Source organism: Elephantulus edwardii, unplaced genomic scaffold (genome assembly GCF_000299155.1).
Source record: "Elephantulus edwardii isolate Elephantulus edwardi_28Jun2011 unplaced genomic scaffold, EleEdw1.0 scaffold00041, whole genome shotgun sequence".
In the NCBI taxonomy this organism is placed as follows: domain Eukaryota; kingdom Metazoa; phylum Chordata; class Mammalia; order Macroscelidea; family Macroscelididae; genus Elephantulus; species Elephantulus edwardii.
Genome location: NW_006399791.1, coordinates 8727845 through 8752281, shown reverse-complemented (window position 1 = coordinate 8752281; position 24437 = coordinate 8727845). Strand labels below are relative to the sequence as shown.

General features: G+C 42.5%; 1 protein-coding gene across 1 annotated transcript in view; it reads left to right on the top strand.

Annotated features, from left to right (window-relative positions):
• ABHD2 (abhydrolase domain containing 2) overlaps positions 1 to 24437 on the top strand; it is a 97112-nt gene that overhangs the window by 16397 nt on the left and 56278 nt on the right. The gene's annotated exons all lie outside the window — the stretch shown is intronic.

Sequence of the window (24437 nt, the reverse complement as noted above, 5' to 3'; positions counted from 1 at the left end):
AGCTGAGGAAAATTAAACCAAATCCAAGACAACCAAAATATGACTTTGAGTCTATCCCACCTGAATTTCAGAACCATCTCAGGAACAGGTTTGAGGCAGGGGAGTAGCAGAGGTATAAAAGGAGGGGCAGACATCAATTCGGGGCTCTTGGCTGGATGCTGCTGTGTCAGCACGCAGGAGCCCAGGTTGGAACTGGAAATAAACTTTGTTAATTCAGCTAATTGGCTTGGTGATCTTTTTGGTGACTCGCTCTGTTACAAGAATGTGACACCACCTTTGAAACCTTTTTTGTTGAATCAAAATAATCTGTGTCTACTATAAAATCTACCCATTTTTTTCTCTAATGCAGATAGAGATTGCAGCTTCTTGTTAGAGTCTGTGTCTTAGTACAGAAATTGCAGGAGCCTAAAAGATCTGAAAAGTGCAAAATAATCAAGATTCCTTGATTTAGTTAAGATGGAAAAAGCCTTATTTCTTCTGAGCCATGTACATGTTAAGGCAATCAATTTCCGGTTTTAAACTTTAAAAATTTATGGTCACTGCCTTATTTATCATGGCTGACTGTATTTTTCAGGGTGCTACTGTGTCTTCTAAAAAAAAGCAAGAGAAAAAAGTTTCAAATAGAGATACCATTTGACCCAGCAATTCCACTACTGGGAATATACCCTAAAGAGACCGTAATCACCATCTAAGCAGATATATGCACACCCATGTTTATCGCGGCTTTGTTCACAATAGCAAGGAGTTGGAAACCACCTAAGTGCCCATCAACAAATGGATAGAGAAACTGGTATATTCACACAAACAAGGAACTCATGCAATATTATTCAAAATGGGTGACCCTGGAGGACATTATGCTGAGTAAAATGTCCCAGTCACAAAAGGACAAATACTGCATAGCACCACTGTTGTAGAATGGGACTGACATCAGGGTTGGGGTGAGACTGAGAAAGATTGGATAAATTATGTATACTGCATTGAAACAGATAAGGGAGAGAACAGTTTAAAAGCAATATATGATAGGGTATTATGGTTATCACAAGAGGCTAGAATGAAGGTTGCATAGTGGAGTGTACTTGGGGTGGGGGAGGACAGGTGGGTGGATTGTATACCAATGAAGGAATTTTACTTTTCAAAGAGAGGAGTGAACTGGGGGGGGAGGGGTGGGCAGGGAGAAAAGTGCAACAATGAATGAATGGAAATCCAAAATCTCTGTAAATGTTCATTAAAATTAATAAAATAATTAAAAAAAAAAGGCAAGAGAAACATGTGCTGAAGCAGATGGTGGTAAGTTCATCCCAATCAGATGGACATGGAGCGAAGGCTCTGTGAGCACTGCCTTCTTCCCCTGCCTTATCCAAGTCTCAATCATCCTAAACTTTACATCATTTCACTTAAATCACTTTACTTAAGCCTAATTTACTACAAGACTTGCCTCCATCAGATCCACTTTCCTGGCTCTTCTCAATATGCAGATGGCTGAAAATTAATCTAGTACCCACAAGCAAGAAGAAACAGACCTGGTTTTCTAGAAAGTCTTAAAATGTCAAATTGTAGTCAACTATTATCAGCATCATATGTTTTATTGGTTCTGTGAATTCCTGTTTTGTTGTTGTTGATGTAATATCAAGTTGGACTCCATTCATCACTGATCTTCCAGTGGGTTTTCAAAGGAAGGGGAGATTGCCCTGTTTTCACCCATGGAGAAGTTGGTGGATTCGAACTACCTGTCTTTGGGTTGGCAGTGCAACTCCTTACCACTAAGCCACCCCTGTTTTCTTAGTAAAGTATAATTGAGACTGAATTGACTTTAAAATGTGTTCTAAAAAGTGTGCTTAGAAGTGTAATTTCTAAGCTGTTGTTGTGCATGGAGAGTTAAGAGTTTACTGTAGTTTATATAGTACTGTCTTCTGAAGCAGCATAAGGAACACCTTCCAAGCAAATGCAATATATTTAGGGTGGAGTTGGACTTGGCTTTGACGTCACAATTTGATATATCTGACAAAAGTATTTTCCTTAGTTTTTAAGGAAACCTACCCCTCTACAAAATTATGGGAAGCTGCAACTCATAATATAGAAAGCTGCCGTTCTTTAAGAATTGCTATGTCGCATGAGTGAGGGAAATGCCATCCATGTTGCCACCCCACATGCCTGGCTGCTGGGCTGAGAAGTCCTCTCCCCTCAGAGCTCTGCATCTGTCCAGGGTTGCTGCCTGCAGTGCAGTGTTATGACGAGCTGTAGAGATGACTCAGCCATTGTGGTGTCTTTGGAACCACCTAAATCTCCACCCGGGTGTCAGCTTCTCATCATAGAGGAGGGCCCCAGGCCAGCGTGGGCACATGGCATCAAGCCAGACAACTTCTGAGGTAGTCGTTAAGACTGTGATCCATAACCATCTGTGGCCTGTCAGGAAGGGGGGAGACTGAGAAGCAGGTTGTGTATTTTTCCTCTGGTTGTATAATAATCCATTGCCACACACCACACTGACTTTCTTGTGTCAGTGAAGCACCAGGTTGTCTTACTGACAAGACACTGAACTGCTGTTTCTCAGCCAGATCTCAAAGGCTTTAACAAAATGAGAGACTCTGTAAATGTGTTTGAATTTGAAGTCTGACAAGCCATAATAGCATGAACTTTTGTTTTCTTGGTTTTAAAATAAAGGAAGGTTCTTGTCACTGAATCAATCTATCTCTCAGTCTCTTGGCTAGCTCTTTGTTGTGGTTGTTAGAGGTCATCAAGTCAGTCCACCCGATGAAGAGCAGCACAAAGCGCTGCCCAGTTCTCTGAACCACCCTCCCAGATGTGAAGATGTCCGAGCCTGTTGTTTCAGTCTCTGTCAGGCCATCTCATTGAGGATTTCAAGCATGTCCTTCCCCAGGGACTGGTCCCTCTTGATAACATGTCCAAAGTTTATGAAACAAAATCACATCATCCTTGCTTCTTAGGAGTATTCTGGGTATAGTTTTTCCAAGACAGCTTAAAACTCATCAATTCCTTTTCAGTCTTCCTTAGTTGTCCAGCTTTCTCAAGCCTGAATGAAAGGAGGCAGTGGAAGGAGGCAGTGTAAATCCCAAAGCCTGGGGCAGGCACAGCTTACTCACCAAAGCAACCTCATTAAAAAGATGGTCTGTCTTTTAAAAAAAAACAAAACACACCCAAATATTATTTGCAAACTTTTATTCAAATCACAATAAAAGTAAAAAAACAACAAAAAGAAGTCTTTGCAACCGAGTTGTCTAATATGTCATTTTACTTCTTTTCTGTTCCCATGGGTGTTGCTTGTGGATCAAGTGTAATGAAACTCCTGACAGAGTCAAACTTTTTTCTGCTCATCTTGTTGTTTATTGATTCAGTTGTGGAGAATTTTGTTTCCTTTATGTTGAAGGGTAATTCATACTGAAGGCTCTAGTCTTTATGTTCATCAATAAGTGTTTCAAGTCCTCTTTACTTTCAGATAGCATCTCTCGGTGTGCGTGTGTGTGTATCCCTTGTATATTAAATACATCTTTATTATGGATTAACTCAGTGACTGGGATAACAGGAGTAGGTGTGTCAGAGACACTAAGTTCAGTTCAGGATAAAGTAGGCTCTGAGTTGAAAGCATCTCGACAGCACATAACAACAGCAATGTTTTTAAATATTTAGCATTTATTTTAAATATTTTATTGCATTTTAAAATGCTTAAATTTTAACACACATTAATTTTATTAAATGTTTTAAACCAGCATTTTATAGACAAACATGCATCTTATTGAGGTTTTGGTGAAAGTTGACAGAGTAAATTAATTTTTCAATTAACAACTTGTGCACAGAATGCATAGTGACATCGGTTGCACTCTGAATTGCATCACTCTTCTCATTATTTCCATTTTGATTGTTGAATTTCCATTATTTTTACTTCTCTTCCCACCCTCCTCCCTCAATCTCCTCATCTTTGCTTTAGGGTAAATGTTGTTCAATTGGTTGCAAATAGATGTTGGGGAGGGGGGTTTGTGTAAAAGGAACACATTGTGTATTATTTATTTATTTCTTTATTTAGGAGCCTATTATTTAGTTGAGAGGTGACCTCTGGAAGTATTTTAGTTTATAGTTTGAAAGGAGATCGACCAGGGAGTTCCCCAGAGATCTCTCTGCTGGTTCATCCAGTAAGTCTGGCCCTTTTTGTTTGTTTTAAGATTTCGAGGGTTTTTCCCCCTGTTATGTTATCCCATTCTCTCTGGGACCATCTATGTGGCCCCACTCAGATTGGTTGTGCGTGGTAGCTGGACACTGTCCAGGTCTTCTGGTCACTTGGTAAATAAGGATGTGTGTGTAGACACTTGGTCCTGTAGATTGGTTGCTGCTTTGAGTCCATATTTTCATCTTTTTTTGCTTCGGATGAGAATTCAACCAAGAGTTATATCTTAGTTGGCTTCCTGCAAACTTTTAAAACTCCAGTTGCTGCTTACCAAATTAGAATGTAGAACATTAACTTTATAGACTATACTGAAGACTTTCTTTTTCTATAGCATATATTACTCTGATGTTTCATATACCATAGAGTCAGTATATAATACTTGATTTATCCACCCACCCACATACGAATATACATTTAGTATATGTGTGTTTATTTTTCTTTAATATTGTAAAGAATCTCTCATTACTGTCAAGTTGGAAGCAACTCATAGCTGACCCTCCAGCAGGTTTTCAGAGGCAGTAAATTGCATGGATGGAGATTGCCCATCTTTCTTCCATGGAAAAGCTGGTGTGTTTGAACCACATGCATTTAGGTTGGCAGTGCAACTCCTTATCCACTCAGCCACCATATCTCATTATTTTGATGATATTGTTGTTGACTGCCATTGAGTCAATGACAACTCATAACAACCCTATAAACAAAAGACCTGAAGTCTTTCTATACCTACCATGGTTTAGTGACTAATTTAATATATGTACATACAGGTAGTCCCCAATTTACCACTCCCTTCCTATTAGTACTGCTTTATATCATCAGTTTCAATAAATGCATTCTAACTAGTCTTTGATGTTTTTAAGTGCTGTCAAGTCAAGTATGACTCATAGCAACCCTATGAACTAAAGATCTGAACCCTGTTCTGTTCTGTGCCATCCTCACACTTCCTGACACACAAGAACCCATGGCAGCAGTCACCACCACATCAGCCCACCTGGTTGAGGGTCCTCCTCTCCTTCACCAACCCTCCAACCTTCCCGGTATCATGTCCTTCTCCAAGGAATAGCTCCTTTTTTAATTATTATATTGTAATCCTTCTATTATTATTATTTATGAAAATTTACAGAGACTTTGGATTTCCATTCATTCATTGTTGCACTTTTCCCTCTACCCACCCCTCCCCCAGTACACTCTTCTCTTTGAAAAGTACAATTCCTCTCCCCCAAGTCAACTCCACTGTGCAGCCTTCATTCTGGACTCCTGTCATGACAATAATACCTAATAATATATCCCTTTTAAACAGTTCTCTCCCTTATTTGTTTCAACGCAGTATACATTCTTTCTCAGTCTCCCACCAACCTTGATATCATTCTCTTTTTATAACAGTGGCACTATGCAGCATTTGTCCTTTTGTGACTGAGATATTTCCCTCAGCAGAATGTCCTCCAGGGTCACCCATTTTGTATAATATTTCATTAGTTCTTTGTTTTTCAAAGCAGCGTAGTATTCCATTGTGTGAATATACCAGAGCGTCTTTTTATTCATTCATTTGTTGATGGGCACTTAGGTTGTTTCCAACTCTTTGTTATTGTGAACAAAGCCGTGATAAACATGGCTGTGCATATATCTGCTTGGGTGGTAGTTATGGTTTCTTTAGGGTATATTCCCAGTAGTGGAATTGCTGGGTCAAATGGTATTTCTATTTGCAACTTTTTGAGACAGCGCCATACAGCCTTCCATAGTGGTTGCACCATTTTGCGCTCCCACCAACAGTGAATAAGGGTTCTAAGTTTCTCCACAACCTTGCTTGTTGTTTGCTGTTCTGTTAAATTTTGTTATTCTTACTCGAGTGAGATGCTATCTCATGGTTGTTTGGAACAGCCCCTTCTATCAACACACCTAAAGTATGTGAGGCGAAGCCTCATAATTTTTGCCTTCAAAAAGTACTCTAGCTGCACCCTCTCCAAGACATATATGTTTGTTCTCTTGCCCGTACTTGTCTTTAGTGGTTGGAAACATTATGTAAAAATTTACAGTTATGATGACATCAAATAACATTACAACATTGCTTGTAGTATATATTACTAATGATAAGCTGTGAGACCAAATAGACAGTAGTAAGTGCAGTTTATTATACAAATATAGCATAAACTGGAGACTATATATGGAGGGAATTGCACTGCCAGACCAAGAAGGGGTGGATCAAATCCACCTGCTGCTCTGAAGGAAAAATATGAGCAACTTCCTCCCTTGCATTTTACAGCCTTTGAAAGCCTTCTGAGTGGTCAGCTGTAAGTTAGATTCTGATTCAACAGAAATGAGCAAGCAAGATATAGAAAACATTATCTGTTATATTTTCACAATGTAAGAATAAACACACATATATATTAAATCCATGTGGCAGAAGGCTAAGGACTGCAGCCTTCAATATGTATTGAAGCTCAACATCAAGAAGACAAAGGTTCTCACCACTCGACCAGTTGGCAGCATCATGGTAGATGGTGAAGAGATTGAGATTGTTAACAGCTTTAGTTTGCTTGGCTCCACAGTCAGCAGCCAGGAAATTAAAAGACGTATTGCATTGGGAAAATCTGCTGTTGTAGATAGATCCAAAGTACTGAAGAACAATGATGTCAGTCTGGAGACTAAGGTGCACCTGATTCAGGCCATGGTGTTTGCAATTATGTGTAAGTATCAGAAGGCTGGACAATAACTAGGGATGATAGAAAGAGAATTGATGCCTTTGAGCTGTGGTGCTGGAAAAGAGTATTGACTATACCATAGACTGCTAGGAAAACAAACAGGTTTGTCCTAGAGAGTGTGAGACCAGAATGTTCCTTGGAGGCAAGAATTCTGAGACTTTGTCTGACATACTAGGGACATGTTGCAAGGATAGATCAGACCTTGGAGAGGAACGTCATGAGTGGGAGTGTGGAGGGACAGTGCAAGAGAGGAAGAGACCCTTGATGAGATGGATTGATACAGTGACTGGAATAATGGGGGTAGGTGTGTCAGAGACAATAAGGATGGCACAGGATAGAGCAGGTTTTAGGTCTGTTGTACATAGGGTCGCTATGAGTGGCAGGCAACTCCACGGCACATAACAACAACAACAACAATACATTAAATCAGTGTATTGTATATGTATGTGGCTGGGGGCCTGGGTAAGTGTTGCATATATTAAGGGACAGAATGAAAAAGCAGGCTACTAAATATTAATCTCCTGACTTTGTATTTATTTATATGTGTACGTGTGTGAGGGTGCTCTGGTGATGTGGTCTGTTGGGAATCACACTGCTCACCAACAGGCAGGCCTCTCTGGCTGTTGAAATCCACCAGCAGCTCTCTCTCCCTCTTCCCATGTAATTGATTTACAGCCTCCACATACCCTCTGGCGGGTCAGCTACAAGTCACTTCCGACTTAATGGCAGTGAGTTTCAGTTTTTTTAGATAGTATATTTACCATAGAAAAAGAAATACACATGTGTATTTGTTAAAGCAATTAATTCCCTGCCTATACATCACACTTACTCACTCACTCCCCACCCCACACATGCACGTACATGATACCTGCTACTCTTCTATATCCAGACCTCCCCTGTTCCGGCTTTCTCTGTCCTTCACACTCTTCCCACCCTTAAAGCCTCTCCATAACCCAGCTCCTCTTGCATCTTCTGTCACCTCTCTTCCATCCACGTGGCACTGGCCTAACGTCAGAGCATTTGCATGGTACCGTTCCTTGTGCACAGTCCCCTTCCCCTGCCCTCAACTATATTCTGAGAGACTCGAAGATAGTGACCATCTTAAAACCCTTCCTTTCCCCTGTGGCTGCTGCCTCACACAGTCGGTGCTCTCTGAGAAGTATGAGCCTATGCGATTGTCAGAAGTAACTAATTCCTGCAGAGAGCTCTGGTGGCCTAGGTAAGAAGCTGTGCTGCAATCCTGAAGGCACGTGGTTCATACCCACCAGCTGCTCTGTGGGACAAAGATGGACAATCTCCTGTCCCGTGTGATTAACTGCCTCTGAAAACCTGCTGGAGAGTCAGCTATGAGTCTGTTCTGACTCGACGGTACACAACAAGAAGAAGTGATAAAGGAGTTGAGAGGAAAATATTACTATGGCAGCCTAAAGAGAGAGATTGTGTGGTATCCTGAGGTGTTAGTTCATTTGGGATGAGAGTAACAGTACAGGAGAAAGCTCAGAGGTTGGTGTGAGTACATGCTTCTGGCAGAGCCCTGGCTTTGTTGTCTAGCCCAATATGTCACCATCCATGTGCCTTTTGTGAGCACAGGTGACAGAGGCCCTGCTGTTTCTGGCATGTGTCCTTGCTGTCCCTACTTTACCCTTACCCCACAGCCAGTCTGTTCCTGTCCACCTAGTTCCATGAATCTTTATTTGTCTGGACATTGACCATCTCTTGACATTCCCAAGCACTTCCTGGTGCTGTTGACATGGCCTTTGGACGGACACCTGTTCAGCCCTTTGCTCACTGTGACTTTTGCTTTTGTTTGCTCATAGCTTTCAGACCCCATCACGGCTTGGTCTCCACAATTGCTCCGCTGGCCAGCTCCTCTGTGGGTATCCCTTGCTGCAATCTGGTGTGATAAGAGCTGTCCAGCTGTAGCAGACAGCCATAGATCTGTTAGGGAAAGAGACCATGGAGTCTCAGATTTCCAGAAAGGAAGCATTTGAACTCATTTGAGAGTGCAAGTGACTGTGGAAGTGAGAAGGAGGCAGCTCCAGAGGCCTTTCAAGGTAGAACCAATGGGCGTTGGTGTGTGAGGGCATGGCCTTGGGCATGGGAGGAAAAGGCTGAGTCAGAGATAATGCCAAGGTTTCTGAGAGAAGAATGGAGCCATTGACAGAGATGTGGATGCCAAAGGAGGAAGATCCTTTCTCAGGGAAAGTTGTTTGCTTTGAAGCCCGTCTTGTGGGATGTGAGCCAGGCCATTGTGCAAACAGCAGAACTAAGGTCAGAGTTTCATCTCAGCAACGCTTGCATGATCACTGTCAAGGCCAGCAAGGCAATGTGGCAACTCACCCATTCTTTTTGTCTTCTTGTAATTTTCTTATGTTTTCAATAAAAGTTTATGTAGCAATTTACATTTTCCCTTGACAGTTTCTGTTCAGAATGTTCAGGGTTACCTGGTTACATTTTTCATGTGCCAACATTTCTTTAATTCTGTTCTTGGTCATCCAATTTCTAGTCCTCTAGTTTTCCTGCCCCCTCATCCTCTCTTCTTTGCTATAGAGTAATTGTTGTCTTTCTGATAGTCAAATAACTGATAGTTAAATACTATATAATGTCCATCGTATTTATTGCAGCATTATTCACAATAGCAAAGAGATGGAAACAGCCCAAGTGCCTATCAACAAACGAATGATTAGAGAAAAGGATGCATTCATACAATGGAATATTATACAGCAGTGAAAAACGATGAATTCATAAAACATTATACAACATGGTTGAGTCTGGGAGAAATGATGCTGAGTGAAATATCTCAGTCACTAAAGGGAAAATATGGTGTAAGACCACTGTTACAAATATAGGAAGGTTATGGAGTAAGAGCAGAAAGGGGTGACAGAAAGAGAAGGAAAGAACAGATGGTAAGTTCTTGTGTTAGAATAGGTTAAGAGAAGGGCAGCCTAAAATACAGACGTTCAGACATTACAACTTCAGTCTCAAAATGAAAAATGCTGCATAAGACCAAAGGGGTATGGGTGACAAGAGCAGGAAAAGAATGGAGAGAATGCAGAGAAAATGAACACTACACTGAAGCAGGTGAAGGAAAGGTCAGTCTGAAAAGAATAGACAGACCTTATGATATTGCAGTTAACTCTGAAACAAGACGTACGTTATGGATGGAATGGAGGAGTAAAGAAGAAAAATGTGTATGATTGAATGAGTGAAAAACCGATTTTTTTTGGTAAACATTCCTTAAAATCACAATTAAAAAGTATATATATAGCATTTAATGGTGTACCATACTCACAGGTAATGTCCTTTATTTTGTATGTCAGTCTTTAATTTTACTAAAAGATGATCTCAGAGTTTTGGCTCAAGATTTAGAGTATCTCAGGGAGGTAGTCTCAGGGAGTCCTCCAGTATCAGCCCCTCCAGTCAGTCAAGGCTGTTTAAGGATTTTCGTTCTGTCTTATGTGTTCTCTTATTCTAGCCAAACAAAATATACATATACATATACATATACATATACATATACATATACATATACATATGTTGTTGTTGTTGTTATGTGCCGTCAAGTTGCCTACGACTCATAGCGACCCTATGTACAACAGCCCTAAACTCCGCTCCGTCCTGTGCCAATCGCACCGTCTCCGACACTCCCATCCCAATTATCCCAGTCACTGAATCAATCCACCTCATAGAGGGACATAGATAGATACGTGTTTGTGTGTGTGTGTGTGTGTGTGTGTCCCTAATCAGAATATGAGGAGTGGTAGTTGGGCACCATCTAATGCTTCTGGTCTCAGGGTAGAGATTAATGTAACTCATTTAGTCTTTCAGCTCTGTAAACCAGTTTCTTCTCTGAGCCATTGGTTTTCTTCTTTCCCTTCTGCTGTTAATGAGGAGAACAACCGGTAGTTTCATCTTAGATGACTGCTCACACCAGCTAAGAACTAAGATACTCCTCACATCACTAGGATGTACAACCTGAACTTTGTGACCTATGTTATGTCAGCTGCTTGAGTTTTTCTGTGAAACTAAGTGTTCAAACCCTAAACCATTTTTGCATTGTCTATGATTATGTTTGAGAAGTGTCTCACTGCGTCTTCTGTGAATGTTAATTTGTTCCCACAGCTGTAACCACCATACATATGCGTGCTTATACCCATACATATGTGACCATGCAAGTGTTTTTTAGTTATTGTTGGTGTTGGTGCCAGATTATATGCATCATGTTCTATTAGCATAAACATCGTTTCCCCTCAAATGTTTTTTAATGGCGTCATTTACTTTTGTCACATGTGCCCATTACACCCACATTCACTGCTACTTTCCCCATCATCATAAATAACAAGTATCTGTGATCTAGATCGTGCACACTCTGGCTCCTAAATGCAGCTCCCAGAAGTGGCATGTGTTGTTTCCTTTCACCTTTGATTGGCCAAAGCATTTTGTGTGACCAAACCCAACTTCAGAAGATATACACTACCCTATGGCCAGAGGCATGTGAGGGAGGCGTCTTCATTTCATAGGGGTGCCGTAAACTGGAAGTACTGTAAACTGGAAAGCTTAAAACAATCATTTTTCGTTTTTTCCCAGGACTGGAGTTAACTACGACTCAATAATTTAAAAGGCAGGTTGTTGACAGAGTTGTTCTCCCCAAGTGTTCTGAGGAAGCATCCTTTCTTTCATGTTCTAGCACCTGCTAGGTCCTGGCATTCTGTGGCTCATGGCAGCATGACTTCAGTCTGCCTTTTGCCATCATCACATAGCTGTCTTCTCTCTAGGTCTCTGCCTCTGCTCATTTTAGAAGATCATCAGTCATGTTCGATTATGGCCCACACAACTCTGTTACAGTGACCCTGTTTTCAAATGAGGTCACATTCACAGGCACCACAGGTTAGTACTGGGACATGTCTTCTTGGGGGAGTCAAATAAACCCTTAACATGTTTTGTTAGGGGCCATGGAGCGACTATGACTCATAGTGACCCTATGAACACCAGATCTGAACTCTGCCCTGTTGTGCATAATGCCTGATATACTTGAGCCCCTTGCTATGCCAGTCACTGTGTCAAGAATAATGATTACAGACACCAGCCCTGTCAAGTCCTTTAGCTTGTCTCTCTCCTGAGTATTTCATGGCATCTGTAATTCCATACCAGCCAAACTAGATGTAGTGTGAGGGTAAAAAAATGTTTTCAGGTGTCCTCACCAAACCAGAGAGTAAGCCAAAGAAGAGGCTGTAGGACTTATAGGTGAGAGGTAAAGAGACCTCTGAGGATGGAAGGCCACGTGACAGACAGCTGGGCAGCTGTTCCAGAAGGAGCATGTGGCAGGAAACTAAGATAAATAATTCAGTCACAAAAGGACAAATACTGTATAAGGCCATTGTTGCAAAAAGCCAGAGAAAGGTTTATATGCAGAGAAAATTACTCTAGTATCATTACCAGGGAAGAGAGTAAATAAAAAATTAATTAATAGATAATAAACACTTATTAGGAAGCTCTGGTGGCCTTGTAAGTGATATGGAGCTGCATTGTCAACCCAAGGGCAAGTGGTTCAAATCCACCAGCTCCTTTGCGGGAGGAAGATGGGTAATCTCCTTCTGTGTGATTGAACTGCCTCTGAAAACCTGCTGGACGGTCAGCTATGGTTCAGTTCTGACTCCAGGGTGCTCAGTAACAACAACAAGAAGCAATTAATAGGATGAGTGAAGAGAAAGACAAAACGGAATGAATGGATGATCAGACATGGAGTGTATTGTAATTAAAGTTAGGGAAAAAAATGTACATAAATGAATTATTTAAAAAATAAACTTTGTACACTTCCACTCTAATCACAGTTTTAAAAAAGTATGTGTGCATATATGAGAGGTAAAATGCTAAGAGCTGATGGCGGTTACGTGGAGGGAGCAGGGGTTGGGAATGAAGGAGGATGGGGCATCTTGTACTTTTAAATTATGTACACATGTTTAGAAAACATGTGAAAGAATCTAGAAGGTAAAAATTAAATGTGCAAAGATATTCAACTCGTATTGTTTATTACGGTAAAAGTTGGGAACAAAACATCCAGCTATAGAGCCAGGGATTAAATATCAGAATAACAAAGGGGCTGTCAAGTCAGACAGCACCTATCTAACAGCAGCAACAGGAAAAAAGAGTCACTGTGAAGGGCACATTGAATTACATAATGTGCTTGACCCATAGCAAGTGCTGGATAAATGTTCCCTCAGCTAGAGTTAATAAACAAGATAGCATTTTATGTCATCCAGAATGTATTATAACAAGTAGAGAAAGGGTAATTGGTGATAAAAAGCAGAAGACAAAAGTATTTGTGCACCATCATTGTGGCTGTGTAAAATAGTATGTATTCCGGAAACAAAACTGTTTTGTAAGAGTTTTGAGGCTTTTAAATATTTGTTTTCTTCTAGCTATTTCAACTTAATAGGAAATAAAATTTAAAGAACCCTGGAGATGTCTCTTCAAAGCATAAAAAGTCATCCATAGGTTGTGGCTGACAATAAGCATAAGCAGTCACACCCACTGTTGTCTTTGCCTTTGTCCTTCATCCATAAAAGGAGGTGGACTTGGTTTAGCTGACCTTTCTAGAACCTGATCACATCTGCTTGGTTTTGTGCTGGTCCCTCACCGTGTGGATGAGAATTAAGGTCTGGTGCGTGCTGGCCAGCGTTTGCCAAAGGGTGGAGTTGTTGCTGTTGGAGGAAGTGTTTTTCTGTGTTCCCACGCCATAGGAGAAGGCCGCCATGTTCACAGGCTAACCCCCAGCTGGCAACAGTGGCCTCTTTCAGCTCTTTGGAACTGCGGTCCTCTCACTGAAAGCTCCAGGGCAGCTGCCTGTTTCCTTCCTTTTACATTTCTGCTCCGACGCAGCAGGCTTAAGAAGCAATCGCTGTGTTTCCCAACAGTTCTCTCATCACCCGGCAGAGCCCATGACCTTGGTCTGCCCCTCAGTTGCCCGTGCTGACAGTAGGCCCTTATATTCACCAGAGCAAATTTATAATAATTATGCGTACCAGAAACACACACTCTCTCTCTCCTTCAGAGTTTGTATTTATTTTATAAAAAAACAGCTAATATAGTCATATGAAAAGCCTCTTCCAGCTCGCTAGTGCCTTTTAACTAAGGTCTCAGTGTCTGAATTCTTTTGCTTGGAATGTTTGATACAAAACAACAATTGTGTAAGTACATACCCCCCCCAACCAGTTACCATTGAGTAAATGCTGACCCAGGTGGCCCTATGTGATTCAGAAAACTGTGTTCCGTTGGATTTTTATGGCTTTTATGACCTTTTGCAAGCAGATTATTAGGTCTTCTGAAGCGCCTCTGGGTAAGTTCAAACCACCAACCTTATGGTTAATAGTCTAGTACTTAATTGTTTGTGTCACCCATGGTCCACACACACCTACACAACTATATTTCTATTTTATTGCACAAATAGTAATATATCCTGTACTGTTCTGTACCTTTATTTTCTTCATAAAACATCACTTAAAGACTTCTTTTTTTCCTCCTCTGAGAACAGGAAGGGCTTCCTCCATTGTATCTTGGCTGCCTAGAATTCCATGTTGTTGTTGGGTGCCTTAGAGTTGTTTCCAAGTCAGAAGAGCAACCTCCTGGTGTAGTGGAATTTGCCAGTAGGGTTTTTCTTGGCTCTGACCTTTATAGAACAGACTGCTGCACCTTCTTCCCATTTTGCCACTGGGTGGGTACAAACTGTCAGCTTAACAGTTAGCAATAGGCCGCTTAACCATTGAGTCACCAGAGCTCCTTGTGGGGGTTTGGTGCCTTTGAGTCTACCATAATGCATAGCGACCCTAGGAACAACAGATGGGAACCTTGCCCTATCCTCGTGATCTCGGACACCCTCGAGCCCCTTGTTGTGTCAGTCTGTCTTCTTGGGAGCCCTCCTCTCTTGCACTGGCCTGCCTTTCCCAATGTGATGCCTTTTTTAAGGCCTGGCCCCTCCTGACATCATGCCCAAAGTATGTGAGATGAAGGAGAATTCCGTAGTGGATTATAGTCTAATTCGTCTCCTAGATGGACATCACATTTCTTTCTGATCACTTGGTTTCCCAGTGCTGCAGCGCATAATTTGTATTTACTTCGTGTTGCAGACAGGACAGTGTATCTGTGGGATTAACTTCTAAAAGTAGCATTGCTGGGTGAAGGGGTATGTGCTTGAAAAATTCTGTTAGCAATTGTCCTCAAGCCCTTCCCTACAAGTGCTCTCTCTATCAGAATGTTTAATTCTCCCAACTCTTGCAGGGGTTCTCCTGCTCGTTAATGTTTGCCCATCTCATAGATGAAAATTCTTTTTCATGCTTCTTTTTCTTTTGGAAAAGATTCTGTGTACCTATATATCATTTTATACATTTACAGACTTTTAATTTCCTTTTAACTCCCTATGTATACTGGTCACTTTACCCATCTTTTTTCCTCCTACTCATGAGTCTGTTCTAGTGATTCATAGAGCTGTTTATGTATTAGGGAAATTAGTAGCCCTTTGTGATATGAATTGCAAATTCCTGTTCTTCTCCTTGTCTTGATTTGCTCACAGTGGTATTTGCTATGCAGAATTTTTTATTGTTTGCATAGTCAAATTGTATAGTCTTTTTCTCTCATGGCTTCTGGGCTTTCTGTTTTTCTTTAGAAGGTCGCCTTCATTATGGATTGTGTTTAAAAATTCTGAAGTTTCTCTGACATTTCTATGATTCTGCTTTCTATCTTTAAATGTTTAATTCCTCTAGAATTTGTTTTAGTGGAAGGAGACATTATGCTTGAAAATTTGGAGGGTCAGCAAAAGAGAGGAAGACCCCCAGCAAGATGGATTGACACAGTGACGGCAGCAGTGGACTTGAGTGTGTCAGAGATGACGAGGTTGGCACAGGATAGGGCAGGGTTCAGGTCTGTGGTTCACAGGGTCCCTTGTGAGCCCTACTCAACTTGACAGCACCTAACAACCCTTTGCCCAATATCACTTACTGAAAATTACATCTTCACCTCATTTAATGAAGTGCCACTGTTCCAACTAATTGAATTTCTTCTACAGAATTTCCTGGCTGTATTTTAGCATATTTTGTGTTCCCCCTTAAGTCTGAATATATGTCGTCAGCAGATTTGTTGCTTTATCTTTTACTGGGGAAGGTTGGGGTTGTGCTGGTACCTCCTCACTGTTCTTTCTCCTCGTTTCCTTGACTATTGTAGTAGTGACTGTTCATTTTTCCATATGAATTTCAGAATGCCTGCTTAATTCCAGGGGGGGAAAAAAGTCCCATTGTTACTTTTGTTGTGTAGTCAATTGAGGGAGACTTGGAGTGTTTACACTGCCACGGTTTTCCTATCCAGGTTCATTTGTTACAGTCTCTTGAGCCCTCAGGGGCAGTATGGTCTTTTCTTTGTAGTGCTGTCTTGTGCTTGTGAGCTCTCTGGGAACAGGAAAGGAGTCAGGTGGTAAATGTGGGTTACTGGTACATGTAATTAGTGACAAAGGAAGCATAATTTTTATTAAGTATTTTAAGAATGCCGCTTTTTCTAATGTCATTGTTTGCCATTTTCTCAACTGTTATGTGTGTGTGCACATTAAATAAATTAAAAAGAAAGACAAGTGATTGTTTTATTTGCGGGTGGTGAATGCCTTTTCCTTCTTCTAAGAAGGGCATTCCATGCAGATAACCCAAGAACTCCTCATTTAAATGACCAGTTTCCCCTCCCAGGTGATAGTTGCAAAATATGATTAAATGTCAGTGCTTCTCTCTCTCTGCCCTTCCTTCTCAGTACAGATATTAAGGTGCCTTCAGAAGCCCTGCTAGTATGATGGTTAGTTCTGCTACAAATGGAAAGGTTGGCAGTTTGAACCTGCCAGCTGCTCCATGCAAAATCAAGTAATTTGCTTCTGTAAATGACAGCTTTAGAAACCCCACAAGGCAGTTCTGCTTTGCCTGTGGGATTACTCTGAGTTAGAGGCAACTCAATGGCAAAGGATGTTTTGGGCTGAGAAGTACCCACAGGCAGTGTGTGGGGTTAGGTACCAGCAGACTGTGGGCAGTCTAATTGTGCCCTCCAGGCAGCAGAGAAGTGATGGAGGACCAGGGATCTGACCAGAGCAGTCTCTGGGGCACACATCAGCACGTGCTCTGCTTGGACAGTGTGGTCAGATTGTCTAGATCGTTGATACTGTGATAGAGAAAGGCAAGGAAGCAGTGTCTTCTATGATCATTTTGGGGGGAAAAGAATGACTTTGGGAACTTCGTGTTTAGCACTTTTTGGGTCCAGCTCCTAGGGCTTCAATGAAATCTCCTAAAATGTTTTTTAAAAGGTTGTTTCTGAGTTGATTGTGACTCACAGTGACCCCATGTGTTAGAATATAACTTTGTATCATAAGATTCTCAGTGGCTGACTTCTCAGTAGATAACAGGGCTTTCTTCCAGGGACTAGAACTTCCATAGACAAGCATATTAATCATTTGCAGTATTCAGGCGCTCCCTCCTAAAGGTAAAACAACAGAGCAGCTGTGAGTCGAGGAGAGTTGCTCCCGAAAGCCTTCAAGACTGACCCTTTGGACCAGATCATCGAGGCAGGGGGTGTTGAACCACCAACCATTTGGATTAGTTACTGAACTATAACTGTGCTACCTAAGAACCTCCTCCTACAGTTGGATGACTGCTGTTTGACTGGCTCTTTGCAGGATAGCTCTCGGGATTTGTCAGTGAGACCTTGGAGCTTCTTAGTAAAACCCACCTCATAAAGCATCGTGTCACAGGCAGGCTGATCTAAAGGCAGGGGTATAGGAATGCCTCAGACTAGCATACAGGGTCATGCGATCAGTCTTCAGCTATGTTTATGGAACAAGGATCAGAGACATTCGGGCGTGAATTCCAATTCCGTTCCTAGGCTTTCTTAAGCTGGCCTCCTTTGTACTTTGTACTTCTTTGTACTTTAAAGTTGAGTTTATTTTTCCTTGGAGCAACAAACTGCAGTTCCTATTTAAGCTGTTTTATTGTGCATCACGTGGCTGTTCTTTTTAACATTCGTGTTTTATAACTTCCACAGCACATGCGATGGGTCACAGATGTCCCAGCTCTGCCCAGTGGCCTCCATCCTGTATTTAGAAACCAGCTCGCAGAGCAAAGATGATTTTGGGGGGTTTTTTTGGTCCACAAGGCACTTATGATCATTTTAGGGGAAAGGGGGGGGGAAACCCAAACCAAAATAAAATCAAAAGCGGCCTCTGCATTGGAATTTTCCTGTGCATAATCTTGCAATTCAAGAATAGAACATCTAACAACAACAGTGAGAATGTAATGTGTGACAGCTGTGAAGAAGCATTTGCCTCCAGAGGGGGAAATGCTGTGTTCCGAGCCTACTTCTGATGAGCCTATTAATGGGTGTTTGGGAAGCTGAATATGCCACTTGCCATTTTGAGATAAAAGGCCCTGAGTATCTGTCTGCTCCTGGATTTCGTGATGAACTTCTTCCCCAGTAGAGCAGGTGTAATGGGGGTGCAGGGTCTGCGCTATGTCTAAACCTCCTGAAAAAAAGGGGGACAGCTTCCAGGTGGCTATGCCCTTGTCTGAGCAAGGGGAGTCCTCGGAACCTGCTCTTGGCACACCAGCTTTAGGACTGGTTGGCCGGGTAAGACAGCAGGAAAGGGAGGCAGGGCAGAAGAAGGCCTGGGTAGAAGGGGTCACGAAGAATCAGTGGGTGGTTGGGATTTGGGGTAAGTTCCTAGAAACGTCATCTCCCCCTCTCCCGAACTCTAAAGGGTTTCTGTCCCTTACCTGCTTCCTCACCTGCTTTGTGTGCGCACAAACAAATCCATGCAACACACACACGGACACAGATACCCAGGAAAACCCAAGCTCCGTGCTGTGAGGCCTTGCTGCCAAGGTTTCCCCCCAGTTGATGCCCCTCCTGATAGTTCTTCTCGCTCATGAAAATAGGGTGAAAACACTTTCCAGAGCCATCACCTCTGCCCACCTTGCCTTGTTCTCACCATGATCACTCTCTCAGCCTCATTATCCTCTCGAGATAGTATGGTTTTATTAATGTTCTGGCTTCGTCTTAGAAAAAGATGTAGCTGCTAAAATTCATTATCCTCCAGATGTATCTAATGCAGAAAAAGAATTTCACTAACATTAAGAAGTGGGCATAGTTGTGGGAGAATGTGTAAAGCCTGAATAGTGGGGTGTTTGCTTGTTTGTGTAATGTACATGAAGGACATCATGGAGAAGTTCCAGAAATTCAGTTATCAGCTTAGAGAAAGAAGATGTAATGTAACTGCCCAAAGATAGCCATCCTTTGGGGATTGATCAGACAGGAGGAAACAAGCAGACAGATGTTTGTTATTTTAATTTATTGCTGGGGTTTGGGGCTGGGGGTTGATGAATCTTAGATACAACAGTATGAAAAACCATATACATAGTGGAGCTCTGGTGGGCTAGTGGTAAGGAATTAACCTGTCAACCCAAAGGCAGGTTCTTCAAATCCATCAGCTGCTCTGTGGGAGAAGGATGAGCAGTCAACTCCTGTGCTGTTTACTGCCTTTGAAACCCACTGGAGGGTCAGCTGTGAATCAAACTTGACTCAAACAGTACACAACATTATCATAGACTTAAGTCAGAGGACCTGTTTTTTAATCCTGGCCTTGTAACACCGGACAAGTCAAGACTCGTTTTTTTTCATCTGCAGAATGGGATAATACCATTCCCCAGGGTTACTGGGAAGGTGAAATGAGAGAATAGGTCAGCGCCTTGCTCAGAGGTTGACGGTGAGAAACGTCCGCACTCTCCAGGAACCTTGAGGTCTCATCCCGTGCTGAGTTAAATTGCTGTTTCTCAGTTGGGTGATGAAGCCTGAAGAACACCACCCATTGCCCACTGCTGGTTGTCAAGGCCAGGTCGTCTGTGCACTTCTCATCCACTTACCTGGATGGTGAGCACTGCAAAGGCAGGGTCTGTGTCTTGCTCTAACCATGCACCACCCCCTGCAGCCTCTGTAGCTATTGAATTTTATTGACTCAGTATAAAGGAACCAAAAGAAAATAGAGGTAAAGATAGGCTCGGTCCTGATAATGAATGTTCTTGGTTTGGTTCCAGGCACCAGCTGCCTGCTTCTACCTGGACATTCAAGATCCATGTCCTCAAAACAAATCTCTTGGTCAGCACAAAAATCACCTTTCTTCTCTGTGTAAAAATGTTTTCCCTAAAAACAGCTATGAGATATCCTCTCACTCCAACAACAAGAGCAGAGTTCAACAGAGCAGCAAACAAAAAGTGCTGGTGAGGTTTTGGAGAGATTGGAACCTTTACACTGCTGGTAGGAGCATGGTGCAGCTACTGTGGAAGACAGTTTGGCACTTCCTTAAAAAGTTGGGAAGAGAAATACCATTTGACCCAGCAATTCCACTACTGAAAACCAGCATCTAAAGAAACTAGATGTATGCACACCCATGTTTATTGCTGCATTATTCACAATAGCAAAGAGATGGAAGCAGCCCAAATGCTCATCAACAAATGAATGGATAGAAAACTATAGTATATTAAGAAAATGGAATACTGCACAGCACTGAAAAAGAATGAATTTGTAAAACATTACACATCGGTGACCCTGGAGGACAGTATGCTGAGTGAAATATCTCAGTCACAAAAGGACAAATACTGCATAACACCACAGTTATAAAGCAGGACTGACAGGGGTGGTTGGGAGGAGAATAGAAAAAGAGTTAATGCACACTGCATTGGAACAGATGAAGGAAAGAACTGTTTAAAAGGAATATATGAATAGGCATTACTTTTATGACAACAGTCCAGAATAAGAGGTACATTGCAAAGAGGACTGAAGAAGGGAAGAAATTGTACAAAATGAAGGAATTTTTTTTAAAAAAAGGTGAAGGAGGAAGGGGAGAAATGTACAACAGTGAATAAAATCTAACTTTTCTGTAAACTTTCATTAAAATCACAATTAAAAGAAAAATTTTGTTACTAAAAACAAAAACTATTGTTCCTGAAATGTAACTTTTTTTTTTTTACCCGATGTGTGCAACGTGTATGTGTATGCATTCACACACATGCTAAACAAGGGGCAAACTGGGCTAACCCCATCTTCATTGCTCACTGTGGAGTAAGGATCAACCTGAGTCCGGTCCCCAAAATGTGGAGCCTGAGTCAGCCCTTGCCTTTTGCCTTCTGTGTTCCTATTGCCAACCGCCCAAATGGCACACTCTCTCTCTGGCCCAAGACGCTCAGAGCTAGGTGAGAGCTCACAAGTTAGCCAGGTGCCAGTCTTCCAATCAGCTCCACTCTAAATCTAACTTGTTTGTTGTATTCTTTCAAGTCAGAACCGATGCACAGCTGACTCTCAGCAGATTTTCAGAGGCAATAAATCACCTGGGAGGAGATTGCTCATCCTTTTCCCATTGAGCACCTGGTGGATTTGAACCGTGTGCCTTTGGGATTACAGCACAGCTCCCTCTAAATCTAACTACCCAGAGCTATGTCATGCTCATTGCCCTTCAGAAATGCCAAGTAGGCTGGTGTCAGCCCCTGCTGGTTCTTACTGCACCCTTGAGTTTGAAAATTTGTTGGAATATCCCACAGAATCTCACAGAGTATATGTATAAATATAGTTAAGACTGCCTGTCTATTGCAACCAAAAAGGATACAAAGGAAGATGCCCAGGGTGAGATCTGGGGTGTGGAGGGTGTCCCTGAACAGAGCTCCCACATTTCAGGGGGATATGCTACCCTCACAAGAGCAAATGTTCATACTAACCAGGAAGCACGTCTGAACCTTAGGTTCCAGACTCTCATTGGCTTCTACACAATCCATATGTCATTCCTCTGGAGGCCAGTCAACACTGGGTCACCACCACATGGTACTTCCTGATCGGATCGGTCATTAGCTTCAGGTGTGGTTCTGCCTCAAAGAAGTGAGAACAAAGGTCTATTGCTTTTTGTATCTCACAGTATGCTTTGGGCAGTGAAAAGGGCCTGTCATGATCTCTGGAAACCAAACACACACCTGACACTGTTTCTCCTCTCAATAGCTCCAGCCCCTGACTTGAGCCTTAGCTGGATTTTGGTCCCAGCACACAGCCAGGGAAGGATAGTACTAACCTCTTGAGCATTAGCTTTTAAGAGAAAAAGGGAGAGGGAGAGCTGGGCAGTGGACTGAAGAGAGCTCTTTCTTGGGAGGGCTTTTCAGGATGCTGTTGCTTCTCTGCTTCTTGCCCCAGTTACTGAAGTGTCTCCTTCAGTAAGAGGTGAAACTGAGGACAGAGTGTGACTGACATGGCAGATCTGTGTTCAAAGAGTAGAGCAGTCTGCATCAGGGGGGAAAGGATAGGGCTTGTAGAGTTGGATTGTCCCTGAGTGGCACTAACAATTAAGCACTCGGTGTCATGGCCTGAGTTGTGTCCCCCTGAAATGCATATATGTAATATCATAATGTGGACACTGTGTAGTGTGATCCTCCATGGTCGGATAAGCCAAAGAGTTGTGAAAGGCATAAGGCTGAGTGCAGTACTCCATAATCTCCCCACAGCCCCGTTCAATCTAAGGGAAGTTGCCCTCGGTGTGTGCCCTAGAACTCCTCTTGTCTCATGAGATGAAAGGAGAGGAAGGCTAACCAAGAGAGGGGGGGCACCTCAATACCAGCAAGAAATAATGGCTAGGAGTGGAGTGTGTTCTTGTGACCTTGGGTGCTTGCACTGTGAAGCTCCTCAACATCAGGGTAGATCAAGACACATGGAGACCTCCAGGGAATCCCTGCAGATGCTGAAGGGAACAAGGGCTGGACCGTCTTCCAGAACTGAAAGAGAGAGATGTCCCCTAGGGTTTGTTGTTATTGTTCCTTTAATTCAAGTACAGACCAATGGACAACGGAACCGATCCCTACCCCATCCTCCACCATCGTCTCTGATAGTTGAGCCCATTGTTACCTTCACTGTGTCAGTCCATCTTGTTGAGGGTCTTCCTCTTTTGCCAGCCTTCCCCCTTCCAAAAAGGATGTCCTTGTTCAAGGCCCGGCCCCTCCTAACAGCATGTCCAAACGATATGAGATGAAACTTCATCATCCTCTAAAGAGGAGCATCATGCTTGTATGTACTCCAAGACAGACATATTTGTCCTTGTGACAGTCCATGGGATACTTGAGTACACTTCTCCTGAATTTGGACTTTTAGCGCCTAAGTTGGAAGATAATAAATCTGTTTTTTAAAGCCCTCCACTGTAGCATCACTAGATACCTCTTGAGACAAGATAATTGGCTGCTAGTGGAGGAGTTGGTGGTTCAGAGCTACCCAGTGCTGCTTCCAAAGAAAGGTCTAAAGATTCACTTCTGAAAGCTCATTGCCTCACAGCTTTTGAAACCCGATGGAGCACAGGTCACCCTGACACATGGGGTCGCCCTGCGTTGGAATCAACATGAGGGCCGCCCGTTAGATGGACTGTCATGTGCCGAGCTCTGAAATGCTTTTCTTGGATTCACACTTGAAAGAGCTACTGTGCTATTGTCACACACCTTGAAGATGCATTTTTGCCAGGTGACCTTTTGCAAATGGAGAAGAGTTTCAGCTAAATATCCAGGTACCTCTGGGTGCTTGGTGAGATCCTGAAGACAGCCTACTCCGTGCTGGGAGTGCCTTCTTTTGCCAATGCCTTTGATTTTAGATGTGGGGGAGTGGAATTGAAAATTAATTCTTACTATTTTTGTCTTAACAACACAGTATTTAACTCTTACCCTGATAATTTTTTTCACGTGTACAAGAGAGTTGTATCATACACACATTTAACGTATGTAAATTAAACTCTATACATTGAGAAAGAGGAAAGCTTGCCCTGTTCCCCTCTGCTGGCCTTTCATCCTGGCTCCCCATGTGGAGAGCATGAGCCCCAAGGCTGTGGGCTGGGAGCCCGTGTCCCCCATGGCACTGCCAGCACGTCCCTGCCTCCACTCCTGAGAGAGGGATGGAAGAAGTGTCTGGCTTGCTGCAGCTTCCCTTTTAAAGCACTGTACGCATGTGCATTTTTTTGTTTCACAGCACAGTTTCTAACCTCAAGCCACTAATGTCATGTCACCCTAAGCTAAAGTCCCAGGTGGCTCCCAATCCTGGAGGCTCCTCAGTTCCACTTGCCAAGCAAGAAGTATGGCTACAGCCCCAGTTCACATTTCAACTTTTGACCCAAACTGTGATGAGAGGTGACTCCACAATATTAAAAGGCAGAGTGATCGTAAGGAAAAAAGAGCAGATATTAAACTGAGATACAGGACCATGTCCAAATGGTTCCCCTTGACCTTGACTTTTGCATTGCTGCCCTCCCTGAAGCCGTGAACGTGGATCTGAGCACTTGCCCTTCCTCCTGTTTATTGCCAGTTGGAAGCCCTAATTCAAAACTCATACTCCATGCTGTTGAGTTGATTTCAACTCTTGGTGGCACTTCATCAGCTAGCTGAGGCTGTAAATCACAAGAGAAGACTGGCCATCTGTCTCCTGAGGATTCCAGCTGGTGGATTCGAACCACTGGAGACTCACCCTTTGGGTTAGCAGCACAGCTGTCT